Source organism: Balaenoptera acutorostrata, chromosome 13 (assembly GCF_949987535.1).
Source record: "Balaenoptera acutorostrata chromosome 13, mBalAcu1.1, whole genome shotgun sequence".
NCBI lineage: Eukaryota > Metazoa > Chordata > Mammalia > Artiodactyla > Balaenopteridae > Balaenoptera > Balaenoptera acutorostrata.
In genome coordinates, this window is record NC_080076.1 from 58575875 (window position 1) to 58590905 (window position 15031).

Genomic DNA, 15031 nt, shown 5'->3' on the forward strand with positions numbered 1-15031 from the left:
ACGGCCAGGGCTCAGGAAGGGGAGCAATTCACATCCCTCACCCTCTACTCTACTCACCATCTGATCGTGTTTCTCCCCGCCCCCTGCTTAAGAATCTTGAATAAGCTTCTGTCCACTGGGTGAGATCAATGGAATCTTTCACGATCTAATCGCAGTTTACCCAGCTGTCTGATTACCATCACCTCTTTTACACACGGCTACAGAGGGTACCATGCGACAGTGGTGAAGGGTTCAGGTTTTGGAGTTAGACAGAATTTTCTACTTAGTTGCTGTGACCTTCGGGGAGTTATTCAAACTCTTGAAAGATCCAGTTTTCTCACTTGCAAAGGAGGAGTAATAGTAGCACCTACCATTTGAAATTGGTTATAGGAATTAAATGAAATAGCATACTTAACATGGCATCGGGTCCATAAGGACTCAGCGAACAGCAACTATTAAAAATATATCAGAAACGGTATTGTGAGGTTAATCTAAGGATGGCTTGCAAAATGGAATTTGGGAATGAGGTCAGCGTGAGGCACAAAGCTTGGTAAGGGTGCTTCTGCAGGGGCTGAGGCGTGAGGCAGACCAGTGATGGTGGAGAGCATGTCAGGACTGAAGGGATTCGAAACAACCAAGGGAAAAACAACCAGGACCTAGGGATGGGCTAGATAAGTAGGAATGGAAAGATGACTCCAAGATTTTGATACTGAGCAAATGGTGGTCCAGTTTTTAAAGAATGAATTAGTCACGTGAGATGGGCTGACTGACTTTATCATTTCACAACCTGTAGTTATACAAGCTTATAAAATAGATGCCGTATTTAAAAGAAATTGCTAAATTTAGAATTAGGACATAAGCACATTAATTACATTTGCTAGGTTGAATACTGGAACTTTCTTTTTCCCCTTCATGACGAAAACCATCCCTGTTCTCCTGGCTCTCTTTGCACCCTTCTGACCAAGACTCTCTTTGATTAAGGAGTTGGGCTCCTCGAAGCCTCAGGGCCTCCCCCTTAGGTTCACCCTGGTTGGACTTGCACCATCCAGTTGTACCAAGAATCTTGCTAAGTCAGTTTAGACAGAACTCCCCACCCTCCATAACTGATCACCCTTGATATCTGATGAAATTCTTCACCTTCCACCCTTGGTATCTGATCACCCTGGTCTGCCTTGAGCAAGAATCCTACTAGGTCTGTTTAACCAGAATCTTCTCTTGCTCCTGATGTTGCCTCTTAGTAATTTCCATCCACTGGCTCCCACCTGCTCCTTGGCTATAAATCCCTACTTGTCCGTGTTTTATTTGGAATTGAAACCAGTTCGTTACTGAGGTCTGTTTGGCCCTGTTGCAATAGTCCCGAATAGATGTGTTTTAAACTGCTTTAACCACTTTCTAGCTCTGATTTTCTCTGAACTTCCCAGCTAATTCCTTCTTCTCCTGCCTCCTAACTGAGGGCCTTCCATGGAGTTCAATCCATAATTCTTCTCTTTTTCTGTTAACCGTCTCCCTGGGGTGGGAGGTTGGGGGGCAGGGTTCATCTTATTAAAATCCGGGCTTACCTGGTGGCACAGTGGTTGGGAATCTGCCTGCCAATGCAGGGGACACGGGTTCGAGCCCTGGTCTGGGAAGATCCCACAGGCCGCAGAGCAACTAGGCCCATGAGCCACAACTACTGAGCCTGCGCGTCTGGAGCCTGTGCTCCGCAGCAAGAGAGGCCGCGATAGTGAGAGGCGCGCACACCGCGATGAAGAGTGGCCCCCACTTGCCGCGACTAGAGAAAGCCCTCGCACAGAAATAAAGACCCAACACAGCCAAAAATAAATTAAAAAAAACCTATTGGAACTCAGGCCTCCCGTTTACCTGACCAAGGCACCTTCCTTCATATTCTAACTATGCAAAATTTCTCATACCTAGAAATAGGTTCAAGTGAAAAATACTGACAATAAAATTATCAGGAGAGAAGCAGTAATTTACAGGTCAAGAAAGAGATACATTACTCAAGCTTTTAATACCAATGCACACGTTATTTTGCCAGTAACTTTTCTTAAATAAAAATGGACCAAAATATATGAAACCATCCATGTGTCCCCTCATGAAATACTTTCTTATGCGTAACATTTAGAGTTTCTTGATCCCCAAAGGAGATTAAAATACATGCCCAGTTAAGCCCCACTGTAAGTTGCTGTTTGAAACATTTGAGTTTCTTATTACTTAAGACCCAGGAAGTCTTTGATTAGGAAAGCTGCCTTGCCAGGAAAGTGATATTTTTTTTCCCCAGGAGACAAAATTAAAGAGGGCAGTACTGCTGAGAGCTGTGTGTGCCAAAGGCAATACGCTGTATTTGTCAACAAATCCAATGCCCTCATGGAGAGGAGAGAACATCTCAGCTGTTCTACAGTGGATGGTCCCTGCATGTCATTACACGCAACACCTACGACACACCACCACTCACGACAAAATGCAAAAAAACAAAAAAACAAAACCATACAGGGAATTGAATAGTGTGGCCAGAAACCCGAACACGTTAGACAACATCAGAGCATAATGCCTGATCGCCACAATCTGACTGCAATCACCCAACTAGCTGGGCATTCACATATTAGATGGGTAATATGGAACTTCATTCAACAAGTTCATTCAAATTTACCAAAGATGGTGGTGGGTGGGGGAGGAGTGATTTCATAGATGACTCCCAGGTTTCCAACTTAAGCAATTGGGTGTGTGGGTCATGGTGACATAGATGGGGACAGAGAACAGCAGAGGAGGGAGGAGAAGATGGGAGGGGGCGTCTATGGGCTGAGTGTTGGAAATAAGAGTTTGATGTGACCGTGAAACACCAGTGGGCTGTCTTATTTCATACACAGGAACCTAAATGTGATCAATAATTCAGGGCTGGGTTATTAAAGGCAATGAATTTACAGTAATAATTCAAACTACATCAGTCTTGCTTCGCTTTTGCTATTTAAACATCTAGCAATTATCTAAATCTACTTTAACTTATGGTTTGAATTTTCTCCTAAATCTAGTGTCACTATCACTCCAACTGGATCATCTCAAATTGGCCACATCCTTGCTTTCAAATATAATCTATAAAATTGGGGTAATCCTGGCCCTCTTGCCCTGATAAATAAGTTTAAATTATCTCTTAAAGACCAGCTCTTTGCTTTTCCCCTGTCGGACAACCAGTAAGGAGAGGTCATGCAGCAGTCAAATGGCTCTGATTGCCATGGGTCTGTGCCCTGCACTGCCATGTACTAGCTTTGTGTTCTTTGGCAAGTTCTTTAGCTTCTTTATGCCTCAGTTTCTTCATCTGTGAAATGGAGAGTACATTTCAGCCTTGGTTTATGGCTCAGTACATAATTTTAAAATATTATACAGGAACTTAAGAAGAATTGGTATTCTCCAATTGTTGATTGAAAAAGTCCACTTATGACCATCAAATGAAGCTTCTTAGTGTGTGTTCACGTCTTCTATATCTTGAGTTTTTTGTGAGTTTCCTCTATCCTGGAGAAAAATATCTTGACATCTACTGACTGTGATGGTGGATTTGTCAATTTCTCCCTGAAGTTGTATAAAACATTCTCAAAGTTTAGAGGAAGGATTAAGGGAGGTAACTCAGAGAAGGTGCTCAAAACAATGCCTGGAGGGTAGCAGAATACGCCACCCCAAAATATGCCACTTTGGCATGAGGATTATTTAGAGTCAAAGGCATTTGAAAAACAGCAGGTACAAGTAGAACATTGTGTTCTGATGTCCCCTTTGCTTCCTAAAAGCAGGAGATAAACCTCCCATGTGAAAGATGTCCTCCCTGTACTGGGAGGAAAGAAACATTGTTATCATCAGAGTGGAGGATGAGAGAATTCTGTACAAAGAGATCTTAACAAAATAACTCATCCTCCTTTAGCCTCCCTGTATATTTTAGTTATGTTGCCAGAATTCCGCCTCTTTGTTCAACCTAGTATATAAACACGAAGGTCCTGCTACTTCTTTGGGTCTTTATTTCCTTATGAAGACCCCATGTCACAGAAAACTTATATTAAGTAAATTTGTGTAATTTTCTGCTGTTGATCTTTCTTACATCAATTTAATTTTCAGGCCCAGCCAAAGACCCTAAAAGGGCTGACATAAAATTACATCTCCCCTGAATGGGCACAAACCTAAGTATTTAACATATGTTTGCTATTACGTTTTTAATCATAAATAAATACAAACAAAGACCTCAAATATTTGAAGTGCCAGAGAGAAACGCATTGTGTATCACGACAATTATTTTGTCAGATTTGTACATTATTTGATTTATAATTCCCAGATCCTCTTGGGATGGTAAAAAAAAAAATGCCAGCACTAATGCTGGTTGTTTAAAGTGGTATCATCTTTTCCATAAACGTAGCTTTTAAATAAATATTTTAGGTGAAAATTCCTAGCACATGATGAAAATGCAGTGAGAATGAAATCAACTCGGCCAACGTGCCTTTCATTCTTTCCTTTTTTTCTTATACTTCTCATCAAGCTGAGGTCTTTTTACTACATAGTAAATGTTGTCCTTGGGTATTCTTAAAGTGTCAACAAATACTAAAAAAATGTGAGTTGTGATAAACTCTATTATATTCTGTTTAATAAAGGAATTACTCTACCATACAACAGAGAATATGTGTCTTTCAGACAGTATTTAATAGATCTTTTCATTAAAAAAAGGCCAATTTTGGTAATGATTGGTCTATGTAGAAATAACTATACTATTGTGAATGACTGGGTTGTCCAAATAAACAATATCACACCATCACCTCCACCACTACCATCACCACGCACTGAATGTGTGTGTGTGTGTGTGTGTGTGTGTGTGTGTGTGTGTGTGTATATATATATATATATATATATCCTAGAGTTTGAAACTGCTTCATCAGTATGATTTTCATCTTGACGGTCATATGTCTCTGAGACATGACAAACACAACATCCCACAATTAGATTTTAGTTATCTTACAGGTGTCTGAAATAACCAATGTACTCAAACGGCACCAGCAGTTCTTGGCTCTAAATTACTTCTGACGAAAAAGTATAGAAGAATAAAATATAGTAAGCTTTATCTCAAAAGACATTACCTTGCAGAGGATTTATAAAATACTGAAAGAGTAAAGAAGACAACAGGATGAAATCCTCTGCTAAGATAGATGAAATAGTCCACCAAAACTTTATTGATCTACCCCTATTAAGGAGAAAGCTCTGGATTTCTGCTGAGGTAGGACTGGGGTTAACCAATATCGAAGTGACAATTCAACCTCAGAAGAAATGAATAAATTTAAAGAGCAGAAAAATATACAATATTTGCATGAATTCTGTAGTAAACGAATCGTCTATTGACCAAAATTTAATTTCTTTTGCCTCTGGGTATAAGGCTGCATCAGACAAATTGGCTATAAACATAATTTTTCAGAGGACAAGAAAGAAAAAAATAAGGAATACCTTTGAACTTACTGGAATCATATACAAATCAAAAGCATATAAATATTTATTCAGACTCAACCGATGTCTTGAAGAATCTTTCACTTCTGCCCTAACTGTGGCCGCATAACAAGCCAGAATGCGATTTGCAAACTTTAAGCTTTGACACTGAGGGAGTCGGTCTTGATGATGAAAAGGGCCTTGTTTGCTCTATGTAAATCACTCACAATGCATGGAACCAGATATCCTGTCTAGCTGAAAGCCTACGGTTGAATTTTCCCATTAGTCTTGCCAAGTCTCAGATGACTAAATTACAGATACATTTTCCAAACTGGGTTCATCTTTTAGAGTCACAGATAAACATTTCTTAGCCTTGTAGAATTATAGTGGAGAAGAAGAATGGAATCTCCATTAACCTCTAAAACCATGGTTTGGGCTCTGGTCGGCTTAGAGGCCTGGAGAGGTCTTTAGAGATCACCATGCTCAGCAGATAAGTGCTGGATATTTTTCAGATTAACCCTAGTCTTTAAAGCAACCTGGCAGATGGTAATGACACTGTCCCCATTTTACAGATGAAGATACTAAGGTACATAGAGGGGTGCACTAAATTCTCCAAGCTCATACTGTTAATAAGTGAAAGAGCTGGGTTTTGAGCACAGATTTTTCTGTATCCAAAACCCTGCTCTTTCAACTTCACTGCCAAATAGGTGACATATTAGTTGATGAATTGACTCACTCATACTGTCACGCCTGATTTTAAGTAGCATTTCATATGACCTGCATCCTGAGATTGCAAGATAAGGAACTAGAATTAATCCTTTAGGGACATTTATCCTAAATCCTTCTTTTTATAATGGAGGTAGCTGAGGCCTAAGGACTCAACCAAGGATGTACATCAAGGTAATAACAAAGTTGGAACTAGATTCTTTTCTTGAAGCTTAACATGAGGCATGCCATAGGAGGATGTGACAATTTTAATTTTCTACTGTTAAAGTGAATGATGCAATAAATTTTTGAGATTCCTGTTTTCATTCATTGTTATTATTTATGCTAATACATAATTATAAGAGGCTCTTTCAAGGGTGCGTTTTGAAGTTGATGCCACTACAGAACCTATAGCAGAAGGAAATATGTGGGAACTTGGTTTAAAAACATACAGAATAAATTTCACACTGAGCTCTAAAAGCAGGCCTTCAGCCCAATTTCTGGAAAAAATCAAAGAGCAGGCAGAAAACAGACAGGAGGAACAGTTATTTTAGCACGAAAAGTAGGATAAATTTACCAAGCCAATCATGGGATGATGTGTGCAGATAAAAGATGCAGAGAGAAAATTTGCAACATTGATACACGAACACATTTGAATGCAAGAAAGCAAAAAACCAGAAGGCACAATTGTCCGAAATGTGAATAAACATTCAAATGATGTTGCAGCTGCAAAATTTAAACTCCAGGAAGAGACATTTGCAAAGGAATTTATTAACTGGATGTGATTTCCCGGTTTCACATAGCCAGTGGCTCTTTCATAAAGCAAAACGTACAATTTGTCTTGATAGAAACGATATCTCCCCCCTGTTGTACTCAATCAAATGGCAAAAAGTCTTTTTTGAAAGACTCTGCTTACTAAAGAGCAAAATACTATTGATACCCAGACGCTCAGGCTCTGAATACATAGTTATTCCACCTAATCAAATGTCTGATATATTGAGTATGGTCTTACACAATAAGGAGGTTTTCATGTGATGGCAATTAGTCTTTCCCTAATGGCAGTTTCTTTGTAGAGCAGTTTCTTTGTAGGCGTTAAGTTCCTTGCTGAAACCAACCATTGCCTGCCAAACCTGTCTATCTGTTCCTCCCACCTTCCCTCCCTCCCTTCACTTCTATCCATCCATCTGTCCATCCATCCATCCAACAAATATTTATGAGTCTATAACACAGTGGGGGATATAAAAATGTATCAAAAAGCTTACTCTTGGGGACTTTATGACGCTAAGATGGTCTCTGACCAGAAGACAGACCCTGTACTTAATCTAGTACACCTCTCCACAATGGTGGATGCTGGCAAGTGAGTCCTTTTATTGCAGTCTTTGAGTTCAAACTGCAATGTAGGAACTGTAGTGCCAGACTGGATCATTTGTTTTACAGAATGGTTCTCAAAGTAAGGTTCCTGCACCAACAGCAGCAACACAGCCTGGGAACTTCTTAGCAATGCAAATTCTTGGGCCTTGTCCTAGATCAACTTATGTTTGAGAACCCAAATGCATCCAAATCACTTGGAAGACTTGACACATCACAGAATTTGCAGTACTAACCAAGGGTCTAGACCACTGGTGAGTGAAGTCAAGGAATAAGAAATAAGTCAAAAACTTAGAGTGGCAGGTTTTAAATATTTGATTAAGAAATTTGGACAATGATGAGTTGGGTCAATTAGGAAATATTTTCTGAGCAAAGAGCAGATATGGTCAGAACTTTTATTTAGGAGACCTTGGAGTCTCATGAGACCACAGAAAGGAAGACAAATGAGAGGCGACGGCATTGTTCAGGTGAGAAGACACAGTCATTGATTCTTTCTGTGATGACCCAGGAATTTATCAGGCCTCAAATGAACTGGGACCTCAGCTCAGGATGAGGTCTGCTCTAAGAAGTATCTCTCCACTGTTGTGGGATTCTCTTCATTCTATAGTTTGATTCTGTCTAGTTTGGGCATTTCTGCCTTGCCACCTGTCACTGCTTCCTGGGTTCCCCTGCCCGGCCTCTTTCTGCTACCCTCTTCCTTCCTCCCCCCCATTTTCATTTCCTTCATTAGGAATTTGCATGTTAATTGCATCGGTTGAAATGTCTGCTTGTTCATTTGTTTTCACAGCTGCTCCTTAGAGAGCTCACGGATTACATTCCTCCTCTGCACAAAGGATCTTCTAGGTCACAACACAACCACAGCCTTTACCTGGCTTCATTTTCATCTGTTGAATATCCTCATGCCGAAAACAAACAAATGAACCCTGATTCACTTTAACATGTTAAATCTATGTTGCCAGCTGACCATCCTTGTAACTTTATGCTCGGACGTGCATAATTTGTCACGCCTTTCACACAAATAATGACACTGCTAATGAGGTTGTTTCCAAATAGGAAAGACAATAATTATATTTTTGTGTTTCCACAGATACCTTCTTGTACATAAATCAATATACGGTGAGTAATAAGTACAGGTACTATAAAATATTATTCTATTATCTCTGTTCCAATATTTTGGTCATACTTCAAATCTTACTATATATAATATCCAATGCACACGTGGGCCAAGACGTACTTTTCACTCTGAACATGGACCACTTATTGATGAAGAAGTTAGTTTTGAAACAGAGTTCCCTTTGGTTCTATGCCATTTGGATATCACGCTTCAATGTCTTTAAAACACAAAACATTTTCTTCCTGGAAATAGTTCATTTAGGAGGATCATGTGATTTATTTGATGATTGAAAATAAAGTAAAAAGAACTACAACAGACACCTCTGGTTCCCTGCATCACACCCCCTTGGTTCACCTCTGATTTCAGCCATGGCTGCACAGATGAACGGTTCTGTGCCAACTCAGATTCTCTTTGCCTTTGCAGTGTCTACCACAAATGACAAGTGCCAGCACAGCCCAGAACCGTGGGGGAGTTAATGACCCAGGAGCAATCCACAACCAAGGGGAAAAAGCCAGTGGATAAACCTTTGGCCACACATCCTTCAGGCAGAAATTCCAGGAGGGATCCCAGATCCTCTTGGAAGTCCCAGGGGGACCACGTTCCCATGTCCACCGTGGAGAACTCATTCACCTGCTCTTACTTTGGTCTTTGCTTCTTCCCCCATTCACTCTCCCCAGTGCTCGGGATCAGCTACCCAATAAAGGATCATGCCCGAGTAGTTGTCCCAGGCAAGCAACCAAAACAAACACGATCGATTGTTAATATATTCAGCAGTATCAATCCCCTTTAGATCTGACACCACATATGTAGTATTTTTGATTTTTCCATTGTCGAGACCTTTCTTTTTTCTTTCCATAAACTACACAATAAAATGAAAGGAGCAGAGATCATAGCATTGCCTCAAGTGTTTCCATTGCCTTTCTTACCTCATACAGATCAAGCTGATCACGCCTCTGGTGATAAATTCAAACCTGTCCAACACTCCAAGAAAAAAGAAGCTGATACTATGTCATCTACTCCCACAATCCCATGCCTGAACCTAAAGCACAACATTTCAGCCCGCAGATTTACGAAAATGGCATCCGCCCGCTCTGCCGCTGCAGATCAACACCAAGAATAAAGATGAAACATACAAAACACATCTGGACCAGATTCTGAACAGGCAACTAATGAGTTAAAACAACACAGACTTGAATATGTCAGCAGCCTATTAATATGCCTGGAATTACAAGCCAGAAATACTTTCATTAAACTCCACCATGCAATCAAAAAAGAAAAAAAAAAAGTTGCTTTACATAGGGTGACTGAAAAGGAAGCTGTAGGGATATGTGATTTAAGGGAAAAGGAGACAGTTTTACCTTTGATTATCAATTTTCCATTCCTCTTGCTTCTAAAGCAGGAAAAGATCCAAACGTTGCAGTTTTCTTTTTTTTTTTTAACCCGATGTCCCTCTTGGTATGTGATGCTCAACTGTTCTGAAACACAACGGAATGCAATAATTAGATGCAGTAACTACCCTGCAACAAAAAGATACTTAAGAAGATTGCCTAAGAACCACCCAGGCAGCCATTAAATTCAGTGATGTGAGAAGAGCGTTTCACAGAAAATTCGTGTGGCAGGGCTCTTGCACGATGTTACACTTTATTTTTATGCTTTTCAGAAAAGAAAATCAACTATACAAATAAAAAACAATATCACCGTAATAAATAGGCTTGTTATTCTACAGTCTACTTTTCTACTATTAACATTTATATCCTCTTTAAAAAGCAATAAAATGCAAGCATTGATCGTGTGATTTTGTAAGACATATTACACACACAAGACTGTGTTCACTTCCTGTGCATTATTTGTTTTAACAACACTGCAACTAAGCAGCTGTGACTAAAAAAAGGGGTTAAAAAATATTCTTTCCAGGGTAGTTCTTTTGATATCACAGGAGGACACCAATTATGGCAGAATCTTTCCAAGGGCATTACTAGGTGCTGGCTGATGCCTAAACCAAAGCATTACCCCCAATTAGTAACAATACTTTCTCATGAAAGCGATAAAATGGAACTTCTAATTGGGCCCAGACTTAAGGAGGGGGGTACCTAGTATGACCACATCACATGCTTTATGCTGAGCTGTCATTTTCCTTTCTGAAAGGTCACGGAGACAAGGACTTGTGTTACATGCACAAATGACTGGTGTTGAAAAATGAAGGTATCAACAGAATTCTGTTTCTGTTTGCTTCTAAGCAATATGATTTTGTGGCCCTCGGTAGCACATTCAAATAGCATCAGAGGGAAGGAGAAAAATAGTCGATCTAAGTATTAGGCAGAGGTGGAGGGATATTCAGAATTGAATCTGGGGGTGAGTAATTTCTTATCTCCTAATTATTTACAAGAATGATAGTGCTTGAATAAATGGAGAAATGATTTCACAGAAGAGGAATCAGAGGCCAGAAGAGGTGACAGAATTTATTAATAACTTTATTAAGTTAAGAGACACAAAGACAGAATGACATCTCAGATTCTCTGCCTCAAAGTTCAACCCCTTTCAAAACCCGCAACACTGTATTTGTTTCCAAAAAGAACACTGGTCATTCAAAAAATTCGGGGTTAATACAATTCTCTGCAGAAGTTGTTCCAGCAATAATTTGAGGCTGGCAAAGTTGACAGGTTAAGAATTAGGACGGTGTGGGTGGTAAAAAGCTAGAACAACAGTAGCACAAAAATATCATGTATTTTCATAGCACATAAAGCACCTTGGGAATATTATATTTTCACGTGTATCTCATTTACCTATGTTATAAAAGATAAAAATGGTTCTCCATTATCAAAAACTTTCAGGTATAATTATCATTATGAGCCCTGGTTTATGTATGATTATTGTGTTAAATATTCTTCATACTGAAGGACACTAGACAAACTCTGAATTTTTCCCTACATATATGAGAAATAGGTTACTCAAGGAGATACTAAAAAATGTTTACTTTCTAAACATTTGGAACTGACCATTTATTCATTTATAAGTATTGAGAATCTATTTTGTGCTAGATATTGTTCTTAATTTTCCGTAGAAAAAAAGGAAAATATTATGCAGTTTTTGACAGAGGCACCCACATATACAATAAAAATCAATTTTATTACAATTGGGATGTTTTCTGAATTAAATAATATTTAGGTAAACGAATATCTTAAACAATGGGAGGTGTCTTAAATGTCATCTAATCTAGCAGTTCCCAAGTGTGGTTGATCATCACAATTGTCTGGAAAGTTCGTGAAAAATACAAACTATAGAATTTCATGCAAGACCTATTAAATCAGACTATTCATGGGTAGATTCAGGGTAATCTGCATTTTGCAAACGCTCCCAGGTTCATTCTCCTGATCAAGCGGGTTTGGGAAACTTACTGATTCTTTCCTAATTTCCTTATTCTAGAGATGAGGGAACTGAAACTAAGGAATGACTTGCCCAAGGCATTTGTTTGGTGACAGAACTGAGATTAGAATGCAGAATTCCTGATTCTTGGGTATTTTTTTCCCTTCCCTCACCCCAACAGTCCCTTTTAAACTTTTTCTTCCTGCCCTTTTTCTATCACCGAGTAACAATATTTAGTCTCTATATCTGCGAAAGAATGAGAGCGAAGGAAAGGTATAAAACAAAAATACAAACAAAAAAATAAACAAAACCCAAAAAACAACAAACAAAACAAAACACCCTGACACACACACACACACAAGAATCTGAACTTAAGTAGTCTGCTTCAATAGTGTGCTCTTCCCTACCGCACTGGGTTGTGCTAGAGTCACTACTTTGGGGTGTCTGCTTAGCCCTGTCCTCTAGGATCTGCCTAGCCTTCCACCACCTTCCCCAACCTTCAGAGGTGCCCTCTGTCCATTGTGTGTCATTGAATCCTCATCCATGGCCATCGTTGGCTGTGGGGCGGTAAGGGGAGCTCACTAAGAAAGTGACATGTAACCAAAATCTTGAAAGATGTGAGGGGGTTAGTCATGTGCACAAGAAGCGTGTTCCAGGCAGAGGGAATGGCCAAGGTTAGGGCTCTGAGGCAGGAGTGTTCCCAGGGGCTGTTCCTGGAATTGCTAGGGGGTCAGTGGGGATGGAGTAGCGCTGGCTAGTACAGGATTAGTAGCAGAGAAATGGAGGGGCAGCGAGTGGTACCGTGGTGAGGTGGAGGGAAGGGCGGATCCAAGGCAGCTCAAGGCTTTTCGGCTTTTACTCTGAGAGTGAAATGGGGGCCACCACAGGAGCTTGAGCTCAGAATTGACACAGCTTCTGTTTCGGTAGCCTCATCCTGGCTGCTGGTTGGGAAGAGACCACAGGCGAGGCCAGGATGGAGGCAGATGGAAAGCTCATCTTCTTTGCGAGAGGAGATGTTGGCTCAGACTCACGTAGTGCTGGTGAGGAGGCATCAGATCCAGGCTGGGTATCTTTTGAAGGAGAGTCAACAGGATTTCCTGATGGAGTGGGTGGAGGGGGTAAGGAATAAGGGAGGCAAGATGACCTCAAGGTTTCTAGCCCACACAACCGGAAGAGGACATTACTATCTATCACTTAGACGAGAAAGCCTGTGGCTAGAGAAGACTTCTGGGGAAAAAGGATGAGCTTAATTTGGCCATATTGACTTTGAGAGGTCAGTACCAAGTGGGCTTCTCATGCAGGAGGTTGGACATATAATATTGGAATGGAAGCTCCCAGAAGACTTTCTGGCCTCCCATGGAAAACTGGTAGTATTCTTATTATTGCCTACTACAGATGATTATGTGGATATTAAACGCAATAATACATGTAAAACACAGTAACTGGTACATAACAGAACTCGGCACATTTTAATTCCCTTCTGTTTCCTGCTTTTATTTTCAAATATTTATTTCTCTGTTGACTATAAGATTAAGTCTAGGGCTTCCCAGGTGGCGCAGTGGTTGAGAATCTGCCTGCCAATGCAGGGGACACGGGTTCGGGCCCTGGTCTGGGAGGATCCCACGTGCCGCGGAGCAGCTGGGCCCGTGAGCCACAATTACTGGGCCTGCGCGTCTGGAGCCTGTGCTCCGCAACAAGAGAGGCCGCGATGGTGAGAGGCCCGCGCACCGCGATGAAGAGTGGCCCCCGCTTGCCGCAGCTGGAGAAAACCCTCGCACAGAACGAAGACCCAACACAGCCAAAAATAAATAAATAAATAAAGTAGAAAAAAAAAAAAAAAAGATTAAGTCTAGCAGACATAGAGAATGGACTTGAGGACACGGGAAGGGGGAAGGGTACGCTGGGATGAAGTGAGAGAGTGGCATGGACATATATACACTACCAAATGTAAAATAGATAGCTAGTGGGAAGCAGCTGCATAGCACAGGGAGATCAGCTCTGTGCTTTGTGACCACCTAGAGGGGTGGGATAGGGAGGGTGGGAGGGAGACACAAGAGGGCGGGGATATGGGGATATACGTATACCTATAGCTGACTCACTTTGCTATAAAGCAGAAACTAACACACCATCGTAAAGCAATTATACTCCAATAAAGATGTTAAAAATTAAATTAAGATTAAAAAAAAAGATTAAGTCTACCTTTGTGTGAAAAAATCAATTTTCTGCAAGACGTAATAAAAACCATGCTCTACATTTTGGCAGTCCTTTCTAAAATACAGTGAAAATAATCACTGGATGAAATATTAATAATGATACTCAATAAGTCATAAAGCAGAACTTTCAGGGAGCAAGGTAAATTTTGGTTGGGGCACGAGCTGAAAGATCTAAAGTAAAAATAAAAACAGAACTGGAATAAATCCACAGACCTAAAAAGTCACTGGACTTCTCTCAAATCCCCCTTGATTTTTAGCAATGATTAATTGTCCTTCGGGATAAAGAAGATGCAGAAATGTGGGAGAGATGATCATTCAACCACAGGTCCTCATGCACAGCTGAGGAAGCACAGAGGGGAGATCTGGAAATTCTAGAAAGAATTCTTTGAAGTCTACAATTGTATCTTTAAAATGAGTTTGTTGATTTATAAACGCCTCTTCAACTAAACACAGTTTAAAATAGAAACCCCATAAGGTCAAACCCTGTTTTATAGATGAGGTTAATGAGTACTAGTGAGGTGACCTGTTTTATCTGAGGTCACAGTTAGTAGATAACAAAGCCAGAGCTAGCCCATAGGCCTCCTAACTTTCAGTATAGTTGTCCTTCCACTCAAATAGTTTCTCTTAATTTTTCTTTTTTTTTTTTTTAACCCAATTACCTCTTTTACCAAATAAGCAGCATCAGTTTTTGAAATCTCAAGTTTTCTCGTAAAATGTTACTCACATTTATGGTCCATAACACACTGTGTTTGTTTGAAGACCAAAAGTTAAACTAGCTACCAGCCTCCTGATGCTCCCACCCCTGCAGGTCTTAGAGTAAGAATCAATTTCACAACAAGGTCTGCAA

General features: G+C 40.2%; 1 protein-coding gene across 4 annotated transcripts in view; it reads right to left on the reverse strand.

Moving 5' to 3' along the window:
- The window catches only part of DLGAP1 (DLG associated protein 1), an 855942-nt gene that overhangs the window by 548322 nt on the left and 292589 nt on the right, over positions 1 to 15031 (reverse strand). For 3 of the 4 annotated variants that reach the window (XM_057526435.1, XM_057526433.1, XM_057526436.1), the window contains exon 3: positions 9967 to 10083. The gene's annotated coding sequence lies outside the window, so the exon portion shown is untranslated. The remainder of the gene's footprint in view (positions 1 to 9966; positions 10084 to 15031) is intronic. The other variant, XM_057526434.1, reaches the window with a different exon arrangement.